General features: G+C 45.2%; 1 pseudogene; it reads left to right on the plus strand.

The window, feature by feature from the left end:
- Positions 1-17,585, plus strand: part of LOC119435372 (protein zer-1 homolog) — a 91,946-nt pseudogene that overhangs the window by 41,683 nt on the left and 32,678 nt on the right.

Raw genomic sequence — 17,585 nt, forward strand, 5'->3', positions numbered from 1 at the left:
TCTTAAACCGCTGCACTATCAATTATATATAAAAGGGATCACTCCCTTGACCCTTTGAAGGTTGAAATTTTTGCGAAAACTGTGCCCCCATTGTCAATTTTTTTATTGCAGTTTCCAATAGTAGGAAAAGATTGAGAACTCATGGATGCAGGAACAATTTATTTAAGCAAATTTTGTCTCAAAAATGCTTTACTCGCACCAACAGCATACACAAACATACGCTATACAGTAAACAATCGAGAACGAATGTCTCGAAAAATTTGACTATCAATTTGTTGTCCCAAAAACACATGTTATCGGAAGAAGGAATGCTTAAACAGTTGCCGTGAGAAGAGGCACTGCACGCACCCATACCGAAATATGACAGCGCGCACCAATCAATCTACAGGGGAGCTGCTACTAAAGGCAAAGAAAAAGAAAATGTTTAGCATCTCTGAACTTTGGCTGAGCAAGGCAATATCTAAGCTATCGGAAACATGATAGCATCTCCTCCACGCACATCTTGGGGCGGTAGAGTGCTAGGAGGTAAACAAGTCAAGTTGTGCGTGCCGGTGATTGGAAATGTAATTTCAAGTGACTTTGGGCGACTCCACAGAGATGGCAGCACCTCTTAAGTACCAGTGGTGTCGAATATGCGCGAAATATCGAACTTAAGAAGATCGGCGCCGTACATGTATGTCAAAAACCTTCAAAGGGTTAAGGGTGGGGAATGTGTCTGGTATTAAAGGATAATTCCTCGCGAATGTTTCTCTCAAAAACGTTTCCAATGTGCCTAGCATGAGTGGAGTTATCTACAATCAAATCCATTTTGGCGGTCTTTCCTTTCTTTTATTGTTCCTTCAGAGCCCAAAGCTGTGCCCACTTGGAATGACACCTGCCATGCTTTACCTGTCAATGCGTTGAGCTTTTGTATCGGCACGGCCTTCGAAATAGGTTGGGTCTCAGCAGGACATGTTGGCACAGTGGTATGGTTGCCTGTTGCCAGATGGTGCCACTGGTGGCACCATCTGGCAACATCTCTCCCTTATCAGGGGAGAGATGTTGCATATAGTTGGGATGTCTAGAGTCTAGAGAAATTGAGCTGAAGGCTATCAAGCTTGTGTGTGCTGAAGTACTACTATGTACACATGAAAAGTGGTAATGCTTTCAGGAACTGTAGGCACGTGCTTTGTGTACAGGAAAAATTTTTTGGCTTGAACGTTCATGGTAGCATTGTCTATACTCTGTTTCATACATCAGGTGCAACGCTGTGGAGGCTAGAGATAGTTTTTGCAGTGACTGCGCTCGCTCTTAGAAATAGTTCGGTGTTTATTGACCAATTTTTGTTAAAATTTTCTTAATATAAGCTCAGTTCTGAACCGAAAAATTAATATACCCTTAGAAACAAACAAATCATGTACTCATACGGCTGCTGACATGTTGTTTTAGTTAAATTTGCTTTTCTTTGTTCTTTAGTTGCAGCCCGTCGCGGCAGCCTCACGTGCATGCTCGCGCGAGCAAATGCCGCTTGCGCGCAGCGAAGCATAGACAGAACGCGCGAAGTGGTAAATTTTGGTGACCGCACTTCTTGCGTAGCTTCCACAGTGTTGCACTGATGTATGAAATGGAGTGTAGTCACAAGCAGGTTTGTTTTGCCATGTTAAAGAAATGTGCAGGGCTGCTTTAAAATTGAGCGTTTGCTGGTTTCAGTGGGAATAGGAAGAACTAAGTTGCTGCTGGTTCCACATTTGAATAATTAATAAGTGGATATGGTGATCTGAACTGGTCTTTTCTTTCTGCTCTTGCTGACACAGATGCTGCGAAATGGCTGCCTGACCATGATTCACTTTAAAATACCCCAGGATGTGGTGAGTACTGACATCTTGTGACAAAGAATGCATGTATTGTTGCACATGCCAAGCAGGAAGAGTTAGTAAACCAAGTGCGTGAACTACTGTTATTTGATGGTGTGCTCTGCTTAAGGGTACTACATTCGAGTCCCGCTACAACGAAATTCACGGGGCATGCGAAAAATTTAATTGTGGTGGAACTTTGTTGGCACGAAATTAGTATATATATATATATATATATATATATATATATACTGCCAAATGGTGAAGCCACGAACGAAACCGAAACCATCGGGAAATCTAGGCAATGGCTTGGGGGCAAAGGTTGAGACGTACCGAAGGCAGTCAATAAAGTGTCAACTTCACGAGAGAATGCATTTCGTGCCGCTGTTAAAACATTTTCGGTACATTGCGGCCGACTATTACATAACGCGCGTGCCTGGCTGATCGCGAAACATCATTTTGCAGCACATGCACCGGCGCAATGAAGCGGAAGTCGGCAATGCACTTACCGGAAGTTTTATTTCCAGAAGTCAGTCAGCCTGGATTCTTATGCTTCACGGCAAGCAAAGGCATTACGCGAGTATCACAGCCGTCAAAAGAGCCATCGCAATGTCATTGTCGTGGGCTCTGATAACTTTTCTGATGAGGTCAAAAGTATCCCATTACAGTCAAACCTTGTTAATACGTAATCGACCGGGAACAACGTTTAGGTACGCAACCCGTATTAACGAAATTGGCGGGGATACCGAAAAATTGCGCTATCGGGAGAATTTCGTTATCGCGAAATAACACAGTACAAATAAAGAAATGGCCAGCAAAATGAAAACCTAATGCCAAAATTCAGAATAACGATCGTTATTCAGTTTCTTTGTCATTTTAGCAACGCCTCTATACGAACTAATATTCCGAAATCTGGGGATTCTTAGATTTCCGTGTATCCTTCAAGGCAGCCAAAGGCGTAGGCTAGCAGACGACAAATTGCATGGGTCCGGAAAACCTGATACGGTTCTGCCCGAGAAAAAACGAAAAAAAAAAAAAACGCAAACAAGAACGTTTTTTTCCCCCCCGCTCTATTGCAGAGGCGACTACGCATCAAGTTTTGCGAGCGCATGCTCACCCAAAAAAGTGTTGCCTAGCAACGTAGGCACGTCTCTTCCTTCTTTCACCCTCCTTTCCGCACACGCCTTTCTTTCGCGCTTCTTTCTGCAGCCGTAACTACGCGTGCGGAGAAATGTAACCTCCGTACTAGCGGGGAGACGCCACGGGCATGCTGCACGGTCGCACTTTTTGCTTTCCGGATGGTGTCGTTTGAGCGCGCTTGCGCTTTGGCGTAGTTCAGGTGTCCCCCTCGAGCGATACAGTTGCAGTGTCCACGACAAGGAATGTGAAAGACAAACAGCTAGAAACATTGCACTTTGGAGGCGACATGGAGCTACAGTTTTTGTCGCTACTTTTCTCGGCATCAGCTTCTGACATGCGCGCGGCACTCTTATTAACAGTTCTTCGGTGATGGGTGGCGGCGGAATCTTCTAATGAACAGGTCGATGGCAATGCGGCTGTACATTAAAAAAAAGAAAGAAAAAGCAGTCTAAACTAGAGTGTAAGACGTTGGCCATGACAACTTCCGGCGCGTACAGCTGCTTTCGGCACCGTGCCGGCATCATGCCAACAAAGATGATGGTGCCCATGCAAGCGCAATGTGGTGGTACTTTACGCAATTAAAGTGTGAAGCAACAGCATTTGAGCACGTTTTGGAGTTTGCTGACCTTGTAGAGTAGATAATAGGTGGGGAAATGTCCTGTCTTTTGTTATGGCAGGATTGCAGTTTAGCAACATTTCGTTGTCGAGAAGTACGAAATGCATTGAATCCTATGGGCGTTTGCCGGGGATAAGAAAATATTTTGTTGTCATGAGAATTTCGTAGTCGTGGGATTTCGTTATCGCCGGTTTCGACTGTAAACGATGTACAAATTAACGCCAATGCCGTTTAGTGGCTACTTACTGGCCGGAAAAGAACTACGTCATGATGCTCTCAAACACACGCACTCAGACAGGCTTTATTTGCGGGTAGGCAGCAAAAAATTGGTGGTCTTTACTTGCCGTTGTAGTGGCCTTGCTGCGACGACGACATCTTGGAACTCCATAGGTCCGCGAGCCAGTTTGTCCATGAGGCCCCGCTTATAACTAAATAACAAGTACGGTGTATCGCGTGCACAGGTAAACTAAACACATCTTGCTCGATGACGCAGAAACTCGCTGTCAGAACGCTAAGTGAGGAGGCGCGCAGCAGCAGCGACGTGCCGTCTTCTTAACGCTAACTAGACGTCGAAAGCACAGCGTACAAACTACCGGCACTCGTTGCACTTTGTCTGCAGATCGCTTTGAAGATGAGAAACCGCGCGGGCGCATACTTCTTCCACGTTGCTGATCGCTTTCAACATATGTCCATGCGGCGCTTGCACAGCCGCCGCCGAAGTTAACCCCCCTTCTCGCCTCCCCCGCTGTGCCTTGTGCGCGTCAGAAGCAGCGCGCTTCTGCCCCGCCTTTCTCCCTCACGCGCGCGAGATTGAGTTGGCTGACCCGCAAGTTTTCACTCGCACGTACAGCGTACTGCGTGGCGACGATGTTGCTGTGTTTGCACTTTATACGGAACCTCAAAGCAACGTCCACAGAGATGCGCTTCGCAATAAAATGTGCTTCTACGAGGTCACTACTTGAATTGGTTCGATGGTGACTAAAGCCCCTCTATCTTACCGAAGTAGCGCCATTCTGATCTTGCCGCCACCGCGCTCACCCCGGCGTTACCTCCTTGCCGCCTCCTGTCGCCCCAGCCTCCTCCGCACTCCCATTGGCCAATCCGTGTCACGTGGAAGCACGCGTTGCGCTTTTGTATATTTTTTCTTTCCAGCATGCTCCGACCACCATCTCGGACCTGTGCGACAAAGTGCTGTACGCGCAAATGGATCAAACATGTTAGAGACAAGAACATCATTGTGATGGCGTGCTGCTGTGCCTTCAGTTGCCGCAAACCGACAAGGCGAGGGCAAAAGGCTTTTTTTTTGTTTGCCATATCCGGCGAGCGCGCAAACGCTTGCTGCACACTTGGTAATGCGCCTTCTCGCAATCGTCGTGTTGCTGTCGTCCAAAACGGCACTATTAAGGCCAGTTCTGACTGACGAAGCAAAAATCACGCCTCAAAAACTGCTCCGCAGGGCGCGTCGGAATTTTCTGCCGATTTTCCTCTGGTAGCGCGTTAGCCAACTGTCTCGCTACTGCGAGGGTCGACATGGCGGCGCCACTGCCGAGATTGCGCTGGCTGCGCGAGCAGGACAATGGAACGGAGGAGGAGGGAAGTGGTGGCGCTACTTTATTGAGGGGCTTTAACGGCGACAGTGAGTTCGCACCCCCCCCCCCCACCAGCGCTTCGCGTTACCGGGAGGACAAATCTCGAAGGCCATGTTTTGGGCACGGCAATCGGCAATAGCTGTATGAGCAGGAATACGTCATGGTGCCCATGTTTAAGTTCACTATCGCTGGCGACTGTCGTACGTGGTGTCGCAACTATGAGAACTCGAACGTCTGGGCACGTTAGATTTTGCCAATTTTGTGCCTGTGCATGTAGAACAAAAAAGAAACATAGTACACACTAACCGTTTGGTGGGCATGAGCGACTATGGCTTAAGTGGTCAGCCACTTAAGCAACATAGGGTTCATGGGGGCTGGGTGGGAATCTTTGTGACTACATTTAAACCGCAATTACACATTAAGCGGGTACGTATGAGTTTTGACTGTATGCACATATTTTACCATAGCTTGTTTGGGGGGGTAGGGGGGAGCACACTCTGCGTGAGGCTAGCGCTGAAGGCAAGCTCCGGATCTAGCCACACAGTCGTGCCGGCATACTCCTCAAACCGTAGCGTGTGTAATCGCAGCTATGTAGGGTTCGGGTGAATAAGGAAGCCAGCGGTATCAACTCAACAATATTTATTGTTGCGGGCAATAAGGCACACTTGCAGAGGGAAGTCCATCTGATAATAAATGATAAATACAGCATGCCTCACAATCATATCGTGGTTTGGCATGTAAAACCCCAGAATTAACCTTTTTGTTAAGTATCTGTTGCAGTCAAGTGGAATATTGCCTCTCTGAGCAGGTCGAATATGTATTTTGGTAGCAAATATGTCAAATGCCAGCACTAGCAAATTGCAATGGTACATTCTAGATGTATGTACATTTAAACCAGCAGCTTGGCTGCCTAGCGGCTGGCCAGCCAATGTGCTGATTCCGGTTGAACACGCTGATCTTGTGGTTCATATTAAGACAATGTCAAGCTTGTGTTTGTAATTTAGTGTACATGGCATAACTTACCGCCATGTATCAGCACATGCAAGCTGCTGTCGGGCTATGAAAATATAATGAAGACTTTTGCAGATTATGGAAGCATCACACTTGTGTTTCTTTTGCATAGACCGGTCACAGCTTTTTCCTGCCTTATCAGCGTGTAATGTTATAGCGAATGTATGATAAACAACAAAGGCAGCATCATGTTGCATGCGAGTGTCATGTATAATTAATACCGGTATTTCTGCTTGTTCTGGAGCACTCTTGTTCCAGGGTCTTGTGCTATCACTCGTGGATTGAAATGTGCGAGGAGGCCCATTTTGTGAGCCTGTGCTCTTCCCTTTTGTTGGTGTTTGCAGCTGTTCGACTATGACGGTTGGTGGACATGCTGCTGTACATAGTGTCCCAGTATGACAGGATGAGTTGTTCAGCGCATTGGCATCTACTTGCTCAACTCGCTGGCCTGCCAAGTCGACGGTTCCCAGAAGCGCCTTGTTGGTGACAAGGGAGCCATCGGGTACGTTTTTTTTGCCTCGCCAAATGTGTCCGCCATAATGAAAGAGGAGTGTGAGCCGTCCCGCAAGACAAACGATAATTGTAAAGCCTTGGTATGTACACGGAATGTCGTTTTCATCATCATCATCAGCAGCCTATATTTATATCCGCTGCAGGACGAAGACCTCTCCCTGCGATCTCCAATTACCCCTGTCTTGCGCTAGCTGATTCTAACTTGCACCTGCAAATTTCCTAACTTCATCACCCACCTAGTTTTCAGCCATCCTTGACTACGCTTCCCTTCTCTTGGTATCCATTTTGTAACTCTAATGTCGTTTTATCCATTTCAGTTACCGTATTTACTCGATTAATGTGCCCTCGATTGGTAACCCACAGCCATTTCCGTGACGACAAAAAAAAAAGTCCTTTACAGTACCGCGCACCCATGCTTCAAACAGAATACAACTTTCATTTGGAAAGCAGATTTCCTCCCGATGCACCGAAGTTGCGATAAATAAAAAAAGTCTCAGTTTCACCCGAAAGGCGAAGCATCGAAGCATAGCAAATGAGTAGACCGCTATACGAAGTGGATAGCCGTTTTATCGGCCGTATATAAACTGTTAACATTCGCTTACTAAATAGATTAACAAGCATGGTGTCACGCGTGCACAAGCAAACATGAACACATCCGCTCGTTGACCGCGGAAACGAACTGTCAAAACGCTCGAGGACGAAGCCAGCGAGCGAATTGACCTTCATGCTATCATGCCTCTCGCTTCAACGCAACCTATAAGCGGCGAAAACACGGCACGTGGCGGACTTTCCCCTTGCAGATTGCTTTCAGGATAGGGTCAAGGCGATTGTATCGCCAAAGTGGATCGTCACAGATTACGTCCTGCTTCGGTCCACTGAAACCGTTCCGTGCTGCTTGCTGGCGAAAATCTGTAAAGTAGCGCCACTCCACTTCCCTCCTCTGTTTGCGCCAGTCCCCGAACGCGTTTCGGATTTTCCGAACGCCATGATGCAGTCCGATTTGCATCCATCTCCGCACACATGATCACTTTCCTTTTAAATGCGGCCTCATGATGAACTCCGTACTTCATGCTGATAGAGCAGATGCAGAAAACGTGAAGACAGACGGTAGACTATTGCCTAAGCCGTGTACTGCAGCACATGGAGGAAGCTACGGTAGCTAGGCTTGAAAGTAGCTAGGCTCGACGCCCGTGCGAGGCGGCCATTTTGAAATGCCAACGACTATGGTAATGCAGATTTAGGGTCGTACTCGATTCTAAAGCGCATGCAATTTTTGGACCTGTTTTATCGAAAAAAAAAGTGCGCGTTAGATTCGAATAATACGGAACGGAAGTCGACTGTACTGCTGAAACTGGTGGACCATCCTCTCCTCAGCTGAGACCTTGCTCCATGTGACTTTACATGCTTTGTCATGTAATGTAAAGAACACTGAAAGGAAAGTGGTGTTCCGATGAGGAGGACCATCTAGGGCTTGGGATGATGACTGTGCCCAGCTTCTTGAGGACATTGGACTCATTTGATGACTGATTTGATGACTGGTCTTAAAGGATGCAGAAGTGAATTGACTGGGGCAGAAAGTATTGAGAAAGAATGTTAAAAAAAAAAGCTTTATTGCAATACTTTACAGTGACCTGTTTATAATTTTTTTTTTTTGCCATGCTTAGCATAGATTTCATTTGGGATTGGTAGTTATGAAGGAGTTGCTGTAACGGCATTCTACTGTACTAAGATTGTTTCATTGTATGTACATTTAGGCTGCTTGGTAAGTAAGCTGCTTGAGACTTAGAACATCTGCACTGTAAGGTGGTGCCACACAGTAAGGGTGTATTCTCTGTTGAAACTTGCTGTAACTTTACTGTGTGGTGTACTGTGTGGCACTGCCCCAAAATAAAGGGTATCACACTGGCAATTGACAGAGGTCACACAGCGACTGCAACTGGCGACCAAGGAGCAACTCGCTACTAGCTAGGTACACATCGGAAAGTGCAACCTGCGAGTCGCCACTCCGAATGTGTCATTCAAGGTGAAAAATTCTCATGATTGGTTCTGTTCATACGCGCTTGCATTGCTTTCACATGACCATAAGTTTATATCTTCATGGTTATAAACAGCATTAAAAAACAAATACTCAAAAGATAGGACACCAACGGAGACATTTGTGCCTGCATCTTGTTAACCTCCTGTAGCAAAAACTTGTCATCCGGACTGACCAACTATGTCCGAGTTCGACTGCTGTTGCACATATGGTTGCTGCTCTTCGTTCTGAAATTCTCGCATTTTTGTATTGTATTCTATTAGCAATCTTGTGCGACCATCTTGGAATGGCAGTGTACATCTGGCAGTGCAATTCTTGGCAAAGAAAATGTGGCAGTGCCATTGTTCATAGGAAGCCCTTAAAAACAAGCGTGTTTTGACCACCTGCTCTTGAATTCCATTACTGGTGTTCAACAGCAAGTACTGACCCAATACGGAACCTCCATCATTTGCCAGTGTGAGTGCACTTTTATGAAAAATGTTATTTCTCGAAGCCAGTGCACATGCGAAATATGCAGCAAGCAAAACATGCATGTTGGCACATAGGAATCATCAATAATGGATGCCTGGGAATGTCCACCCTTGCCAGCAGTCACCACAGCAACCAGTGGTTGTCTTGCTGTCCACAAGACCAAACGCGCCGCCATCACTGGGTGGCTCAAAGGATGGATCTCGTAGATTGTTTTCTGCACACAATTTTATTGCATAGGCCAAAGTGCAACATGTAGTGTGATGGGCGCGACACAGGCAATGCCCTATATGGTATCACTAGCATACAGCTAACAGAGGTGGCATCTAGATAGAAGTGTAAAAGTAAGAGGTCCACACTTGTGAGCATATGCACCAGGGCTCGCCAAAAAAACAATTCATTCTAACCAAGACTCACAGACTGAAATAGAGTGTCACAGGAAAGTTTGCCATGCCACATTTGGAGAGTAGTCCTCAATTTCAATTTGACCACCTTACGTGAAAAAATAGGGTTTATCATGGAATATTTTGCTCAGGGTGTACATTGTCCACAAGAATACCATAGCTAGGCTTGTAGGGTGTTTCTAGTTAACATTAGTCAAGCTGTTAAAAGACAAAAAGAAACATACTGTTATGGAACAGCGTGTTTTGGTAATGAGTAGGGAGGGCGAATATACGGTATTGTCGAATATTCAATCGAATAATTCTATATTTCATTATTCGCTTCGACTCGAATTCAGGTATTCGATATTTTCGTATTCGGCGTCCCTAATGCAGAGCCAGAAGCCACAGAGGGACGGCCGAGTTACACATCTCGGAGGCTATGCTTCACGTTGCGGCTGCCATAACCTCCAACCATAAATCTCGAAGGCTATACATTGTTGCAAAAAAGAGCAGAAATTGTGATGCAAAAGACCAGAAACGGCGCTAGCATTACAACCGAAATGAAGCGGCAGAGTCGCAGCCATAGTCATCAGCGAAAGTTGTACGTGATGTGCCTTTATTGATTTAACCGCCGCGCATAACAACGCACTGGCCGCGGGATTTCATAGTCGCCATCAATGATCGCTCGATAGCTGCCCGGTTTCTTCCGCAGCGATTGTGGCAAAAAGTATTCGTTTGACTCAATAGACATGTTGGCGCATGCTAAAAAGCTGGCATAGGCCATCCATGATCGCATAGATAGCGACCGCGATTTTGTCTGCAGTTGTTGCAGCGAACGGTAGTTTCGTTCTGACTCGGTACGTGCGTCGGCCGCGTGCCTTAAGCACCGCAAAGTCGCCGTTCATAATCGCGTCGATAGCGGCGGCGGTTGCGACAAACAGTTGTTTTGGTTTGACTCGGTGCAAAGCTGTCAAGGATGAAGCACCGTCTACATCGCGATGGACATGCGATCTGTTGGCGTCAGCTTACTGGCGAAAAAATAATCGGGATATGCGCGCGGTAGTGCAAAGCGTGTCGCAAATGGTGGCGCGCGCCGCTGCCGTGCTGCAAAGGAAGTCGTGAGGCCTCGATCGCCTCTGCGAGAGCCAATCAGTCACGAGATGACGAGAATTGCAGCTTCCGCACTGCTTTTGTGCAATATAGCAAAATGATTTGCTCATCCATTACACTAATAAAATCGTGCTGACTTAGTAAGCATTTGCTTATTGTTTTCTGGGTACCCTGATAATTCGGCATTCGGTTAATTTGGACATTTTTTTCAGTCCCGTGAAATTCGAATTAACTAGGTTTTGCTGTAATATGTGAATTATTCGAACTATTCGATTTGAAATTATTCGACCAAATTCACTATTTGCCCATCCCTAGTAATGAGCTTTCTGCCACCAGGAAGATTGTGTACTAATTACTTGGCCAATAGAGAAGATTGTTGTGTGGCAGTTGGTAGCCTTGTGTGAGAATGTGAGCTCTTTCCATATTCATGTGCATGGCTATTTTCTTAGACATTTGATGAAAAGCATGAGTGTTTACACTGTGTGAGTCATTTGACATGTGTAGAAGCAGCTTGAAACATACAAACAGCTAGAATAGACCCTTTGGGCGTACTGCCAAAATCTCGAAATCGGAAAATCACAGGGCCACCGTGAGCCACGTTATTGCTGAATATTGGAAATAGGCCTGAAATTTTTCCTAATTTGTTACTCTTGCACCAGAAAAAGAAATTGATTTGACTAATGGTTAATTTCTGTGACAGTCATCCATCTAAGGCTTAAATTAACTAATAAATCGAATATATGTGCAAGTAAATTTTTAAAATTATATGGCTTGTAGTTTTTTATTGTAAACAGGCATTGTTAAACAATGTATAGGGGAAATTTGTTAGTTGGTTTGTGTGGTCGAAGCACTGCTTTGTCATTGTCAGTCGGTAGTGATGGGTGCTAGCCCATAGACAGTCGGATGACGAACATCGAAGTAAACTGTTTATTGAGTGGACTTGGGGGTGCCCTCAAAACTTAAGTACACTCTGGTGGAATTCATGTCATGAAAGACAGGCATGTAAACATGGACACAAGTAGGAATGAACAAGGTATAGAAATGCCAGCTATCAACTCAGTGGCGCACCGACGGGGTTTGTAACTCCCCCCTCCCCTGTGCGGCCGAGTTAACCCCCCTTTTGTTTAACCCCTTTTCTTTCCTTGCGCCTTTGAGTACTGCAACTAAGATGTAAGACGCGCAGTCGTATGCACACTCGCAAACTTGAGCAAAAGCACATTTTTTGACAATTTCCCGGGAGAAATTGAAATTAGTGCTGTTTAGATGGTATTGGCAAACTAAGGCACAATGTCACCCCCCCCCTGGCAGAGATCGTGGGTGTGCTACTGTATCAACTGAAGGGTCTCATAGTGGTGGCAATGAAGGAAGACATAAAACTTGTCTGCGCAGGCTCAAGGAGAAGGAGCACCAGCCTTCCATTCATGGACATGTGTGGGCACTCGAAAACAATAACTGTTCACGAATATTATTCGAATATTATGCTATTTGATATTCAGTTCGGCTCAAATTTTGGTATTTAAAGTTTTCGAAACCAAGAAATGATCGTATGTCTCTGCATCTAAGCTGTAACCTCGATTTCACCCCCCTAGGGGGGGGGGGGGGGTGCGTGGAAGTAAAGGTCAGCGTTTATAACTTGCAGCAATAGCTGCTTACAATGCTAAAATCTTTGTAAAACAGTCTCCGTTCACAGATGCACAAATCATTCATGTCGTACCTTCGGCCAGCGGCTCTGTTCCCCACCTCTTCGGCGACGTGAGTGGCAGAGAACATTGTTCTTAAGGGGGTTTCACTGCAGTGCAGGCTGCGCTTCCGTGAAACCGCATCTTGAAACGAAATTCGCTCTGCCATGAAGCCACCCTCAAGTCTAAATTCGCGTATAACTCTCACTCCAATTTTACTGCTAACCTAAAAAAAAAAAATCTTTGCTGCGTGTTTTACGAAGCAAAGATATGGTAAACTTAAAAACATGTATAAATAACAGCTTCGTTTTTTTTTTTAATAAGTCGCATCGTACTGCTCATAGCCAAGTCAAGGCAAAGATGAATTTGTTTACAGTCGCCTACTGGTTTCTGCACCGGCTCGTTATTCAAAATATTATTAGCAACGGCCACGCGGCTTCCTCAGAGCTGTACAGCCTCTGTTAATAGATGTGCATTGACACAGCACTAAATTGTAACTTTGGTGGGCAACGCCCAGCGAAATGACGCTGGTTACGTCTAACAGCCAAGGCAGGTGCTGCGACGGTGGTCGGCAGACCATCACGGGAAACTTGCCGCTCGTCAGTGATTGGGCCCTCTATCATGCATGCGGGCCAGACTTGGGACCACAAAAGAGGCGTGCATGCCTACTAAGTTCATCTGTGCACGTGCAGAAAGGAATGCGTTAAGTTTGTGCAGTCAAGGTTGCACTTCACAGCATCGTGATGGCTCACGATGGGAGGACGTGAAACGCTCCCATGGCCTCAACCACCACAAAATTTTTAGTCAGCTTAGGGGCAGCAGTGAGCAAGAAAACAAGTTTTCTGTGTTGCTGGAATTGTAAGGAATGTTCAATTTGCACTTTTGCATGAAAATAGCTGAGTAACGACACTTAAAATATCAACTGACTCCAGAGATGAACCTGTTTCCTTTTTTGTAAGTAAGGAACGAACTTTTTCGTGGATTTCTTGACATCTGGCTCTTGCGTCATGGTTTTATATGAATCCCACAACTATTCTATTTGCTTCGAATTATTCGCCACTAATTACGATTTTGCTTCGCATTGAACCAAACAAATAAAATTCGCACTGGCCTGTTCAGGCATGACAGTTCCTCTTTCTCGAGACAATCTAGGGCTGAGTAGAAGCATACTGTTCAGACATAAGAATGAACAATTGTGCCTTTTGGTTGAGGCACACTCCTTCGTTCTTACGTCTTAGCGAAACTCTGCAGTCTGCAAAGTTAGGAGTAACTTGCAATCGCGACAGTGTAACGAGAGGTTTGACGGTGTATCCAGCAGTTAGCAAACTTTATGCCTAATTATCTATGGCAAGTTGTCGCCACCAGGTTGACGGCGGCGACGTGCCTCTGCATGGTCTCCGGGGAGCCAGAGCTAGGTGTGCATGAGAGAGAGGAGATCCGGATCTCAGCAGCAGCGCATCGGCTATGGTTCTTCCATTCAGATGGCGACTCAATAAAGATGTGGGACACAGTTTGCTTCGTGCCTTCCCACAAATCTCGTTGATGATGTAACACTCTGTTGTTTTTGTTCCTACTTGTGTCCATGTCTGCATGCCTGCCTTTGGGTAACATGAATGACTACCAACTTGCTCAGCCTTCAGTAGTTCTTTGGTGGCAGGAACCATGTTTAGTGGTTGTCAAATCACATGACAAGACCATCATGTTGTCTCTTATTTATAGGGCATCATCATACTTGACATATCCCATCAAGTCTGAGAACCTACTATAGCAAATTGGTAGACTCTGATAGGATGGGCTGACCTTTCTACGTGTGGCTTTCACATACGAGATGCATGAACATGCTGATTTCGTGAGCGCATCTTTCGTAATGCCATAAGTGTTGTAACACACAACAGGTTTAACCTCGCAAACAAATGCAGCAATATTTCTGTGTGAATTGTAGCGAGCTCAATTGCTTGCAGCTGGAAGTCAAGGTATTGCATCTAATATGGGTAATTTTGCTACTTGCAGATAATGCTTCAGTTAATTGACGGTCGACTGAGGACTCACACGTCCGATGAGGTCATGGAGACTGCGTGGAGCACCATGTGGAATGTCACTGGTACTGTTTTGCTCTTGTGGTCTTTTTTCTTCGTTGCAGGCACGTCACGTGTCACTAGGTGGGGTTACAACCATTCTTGAAAATTGTTAGCCACTTGGAGGCAGGTATCAAATATACGAAGGGAATGCGCCTATTAGAAAAGAAAGCGCTAAAAAAATGGGACTGAACTAAAACACACTGTCATGTGTCTTCTTGTATAGTCCTGTTTTTCGCGCTGTTTGCTTTCCAAGTCATGTACCAATTTGCTCACCAACGTGTGTTAGTGCCTATCAAGTCGGGCTTTGGAAGATGAAGGTTGAGAGATTAAGCCTGAATTGCCAAACTTCATGGGGCAGCAGGGACTAAACAAACGAGAGTCGTATGTGTTGTGCTGTTTTGAACTCTTGGATGATGCAAGTTGAAATGGCTTGTAGTTAAGTTTGGTTTGTAAAAGCTGCCTTTGCAAAGTGTTCTTTGTCAGGCTTTGTTTTGACTGTGATAAGCCCTTCAGTATTTAGATGCAAGCTGCTGCTGGCAGGAATTTTACGCTACGCAGGTTTTTATGCAATGGGGGATGCGGACTTCTGGGGATATAGATTCAAATTCTGTTGCACAGATCCTGATTATATGGTCTGGCACACTGCCAAGGGAAGTCTTTTGCTTTGACAGGAACATCTTTTCATTGGGTTGTCCTTTTCTTTTCTACGTACCTCTGTAGATCTTCAAAGCTTTAAGAGTGTAGTTGTGCAGCTGTGCCACTAACTCTTTGAGGGTGTGCAGAAAGCTCACTTATTTTTGGCATACTCGTTTGCAGACGAAACACCAATCAACTGTGAGAGGTTCCTGGACGGTGGGGGAATGACATTGTTTCTTGAGTGTTTGCGGGTGAGTTGATTGCACTGACAGCTGCATTTTGCCCCCAGCAAAGATGGAGCCTTTAGACTGAGAAAAAAAAATTGAACATTGCTGTGATTTTTCAGAGGCTGCTAGCAAGATAGTAAAGGGGCAGCAGTCATAATATGGTCTTGCTCCAGCACTTATCGTCTGGTCTTGCTCCTTGTGTTCATGCTTTCAGAAGTTGTTACCCACATCATACTTCAAGAGCTCACATTTCAATACATCCAGATCAGAAGAGTTAAACGTACAAGTTTATTGCTCATAATTAATCTTTTTCATTATGTGTAGCAATTACTGAAAGGTACCGTATTTTCTCGCATATAACCCGCACCAAAAATTGAAAAAAGTTGTTTAAAAAGTGGGGGGTGCCGGTTATCTGCGAATATTCGCGAAGGGAGGGGGGGGGGATCGGCTTCACGGCAACGCACGGCCTGTCATGCAGAGTCCGCATTGTCCGCATGCCTTTCGACATCGACGTGTGTTAAGCCAATAAGAGGCAACACAGGTTATAGCCAGATCCACATCCATAGTCTGGCCAGTGGATGGCCGACGGTCTTTACGCCCTCCCACCGACGGGACGCGTGTGAAGGCCAGGAATTGAACTGCAGTGCCAGTGGATCGTAGATGCGTGGGGATGATCCTGGCTGATATGGTGCGCAAAAGCTTCAAAAACTGTGCCATAAGCAACAGCTTAGATGGTTCCGAAGACGATTACGTCTTTGAGAGCGGCGATGAAGCCTCGGATGACAACAGTGAATCGGATGACACACTGACAACGTTGCGGCAGTCGTTTTTAAATAAGTTTGTTTAGAAAACAAAATGATGACTGCGCCTAGTTGTAACTTCCTAGACCGCATTTTTTCAGATAAGCATGCGGGTTATACGCAAGGTTATTTTTTCTTTTTCATGGAGTTCAAAATTAAGGGTGCAGGTTATGTGCAAGGGCGGTTATATGCGCGAAAATACGGTATTAGTACTTTCAACAAAATGCATCCCCATTAATTTTTCTTGTCCTCACCGTAATTCCCACTGACTGTTTAGTATGTGCTAGCATTTGCTGGAACAGACTAGGAGAGGGGAATCGCGTGTGTTTAGCACCGGTGAACAGCAAGTCCAAAGAGCATGTTTTGGGATGTCCTGACAAATCAACTGCACATCTGGACCTTAGCCAATGGCTAGTTGAAGACCATCCTGAAATTACAAAATTATCTATAACAAGTAGAGAAATGTCTTGCAAAACACTTGGGTATTGTCTTGCGAGACACTTGCATTTTTTGTATTGTGCAAGCCATTTATGTTTGGAACTTCAGAGCTGGAAATTTTATTGCACAATAAAGAGCATGTATGCACTGAATCTGACACCTCAAGCCAGAAAAATTACATTAAATCAGCTAAAAATGTACTTGATGTGCTTATATCAAAAAGTAAGAGGTTGGTTGGTTTTGAAAGTTCTCAGTTTTTACAGTTGTAAATAATGAAGCTGTACAATTTTAACATGAGTGAATCATTGCCTAAATAAAATGAAGCAGTACCAGTTGAATGTCGAATGAAGTGCAGTATTGCTCATGTACTGATGTTTTGAGGTATCCAACGCACAAGGTATTCAAAATGCCTTTACTGTAGTGTTATGACCTTCGGGGTATGTATATGTGTGCAACCTAGCTTTGGGTGACTAACATTCTCAAGGCTAGCCCTGTACTATGTATGTTAGAACTGTTCCTTCATCGAGATCTACAGACACTTTGCAGCACCATGACATGGGCATGACCTTATTCGATCACAGGGAGGGTCAGCGGGAGTGGCCTGTATTTGCAAGGTTGGCAGGGGTCAGCCATTACAACAGTATGGCTGCAGACAGGGCAGCATACTTTTGAAATCACGGATGAACTGATGTTGACCAAGTCAGCATGTGTGTCTGATGATGATAAAACATGCAGTTATTCAGTCATCTATGATTTTGACCCTTTAGTCCCGAAATTAACTATAGAAAAAACTTACCAACTATACAGATTCTTTTATGTAGCCATGTTTCTGTCATTCGATTCTGAAAATATATTACTTGTTTATTTTGGTTAAAATAACAAAAAAAAATAAAATAAAAGCTGCTCCCGAAGGCAGGTTTCCTCAGTGCCGACTGTACTCACTGGCGGTGGTAGCACCAGAACATTGGGCCTTAACAAGCATGACTCCTCATGGTGGTATTGGTACAACTCTCTGATGAGTACAGCGTGG

The sequence above is a fragment of the Dermacentor silvarum genome, unplaced genomic scaffold (genome assembly GCF_013339745.2).
Source record: "Dermacentor silvarum isolate Dsil-2018 unplaced genomic scaffold, BIME_Dsil_1.4 Seq661, whole genome shotgun sequence".
NCBI classification, from domain to species: Eukaryota; Metazoa; Arthropoda; class Arachnida; order Ixodida; family Ixodidae; genus Dermacentor; species Dermacentor silvarum.